The 1,355-nt window shown below is 42.3% G+C and overlaps 1 non-coding gene across 1 annotated transcript; it reads right to left on the bottom strand.

Annotated features, from left to right (window-relative positions):
• Positions 1–736: 736 nt before the first annotated feature.
• LOC127206770 (U6 spliceosomal RNA) lies at positions 737–840 on the bottom strand. Its single transcript, XR_007832865.1, has one exon. It is a non-coding gene; the product is annotated as a U6 spliceosomal RNA (small nuclear RNA).
• Between the last annotated feature and the right edge of the window lie 515 nt (positions 841–1,355).

Raw genomic sequence — 1,355 nt, forward strand, 5'->3', positions numbered from 1 at the left:
GCAAGACTGCTGGACCCATCTAAAAATCAAATCTTCGCTTGAATGAGTTCCAAATAGAAGAAAATGGGCTGGAGATGATGATTTGAGTGCACGTTTATTACACACAACATCAGAAGATCCGAGAGAATAATGAGGTGTTGTCAATTCACTTGGCACTGGAGATTTTGCTTAAACAAAACATCTCAAGCTTCACAGATCCTGCTGTCACCTGTACCACCTGCAGCCAGTCCTGGGCAAACTTACTGGGCTGTTTGGCATTGCACATGGTGGTGAGCCCTTGGGTCAAATTTGAGCTCTTTGCAGACTGAGTTTCAAAAACAAAAAAGTTTCATGTTCTGAGCACTGGCAAGAAAGGATTTGGCCATTCCTGTTTTCACAAAACTACGAAAGGATTTATGTGGCAGACAGGTGACCTTGCGTACCATCATGGCAATGCTGGCAGATCGTCTACAGGGAGACATTTGATGTAGATGCCGTCCTGAGACCTGCAGGTCCCAGCATCTTGCCATGGCAAATACTAAACCACACATGAGGGTTTCTAGGCTTCTGTCTGAGTGATGTCTGGGAAGATGAGAGATGGAATGAATAGGCGTGAAGCTGGGGCTGCCAAGACTAGGAAGATGCAAACAGGGATGATTTTACTACTTGTGACATAGCTGCTTGGACTTTTTGGGTCTTGATGCTTTAAAAAAAATATTTATGTATTTTTTTGGCTGTTGTCATATGCTTTTATTCTTAACTTATGGAACGCTTCACGAATTTGTGTGTCATCCTTGCGCAGGCGCTGTGCTAATCTCTGTATTGTTCCAATTTTAGTATATGTGCTGCCAAAGCAAGCACATATTTATGTATTTTTATTGAAAATATTTTTCCATACAATGCATTCTGATCACAATTTTTCCTCCCCCAGTTCCTCCCCTCTTTTCCAACTCCACATCCTTTCTTTCTCTTTTTCTCTTTAGAAAACAAACAGGCAGCCCAGTGTGGTGGCACCTGCCTTTAATCTGTAAGCAGAGGCAGGTGGATCTACATGAGATTAAGGCCAGCCTGGTCTACAAAGTGAGTCTAAGAGAGCCAGGGGTGTTACACAGAGAAACACTATCTTGAAAAACTAAAACCAAACCAAACCAACCAAACTAACCAACCAACACACACACACACACACACACACACACACACACACACACACACACACAATTTGGAAATCATAATATACAACAACTGGTAAGAAAAAAATATCCCCCAACACAACATGAGACAAAAAGTGTTCAAGAATACTATGAGTTCAACATATGAACATCTTGAGCGAGTGGGGTCAGGAAAGAGGTGCAGTTTTGGGTTGGCCATCTAGTGCT

The sequence above is a fragment of the Acomys russatus genome, chromosome 23 (genome assembly GCF_903995435.1).
Source record: "Acomys russatus chromosome 23, mAcoRus1.1, whole genome shotgun sequence".
Classification (NCBI taxonomy): domain Eukaryota; kingdom Metazoa; phylum Chordata; class Mammalia; order Rodentia; family Muridae; genus Acomys; species Acomys russatus.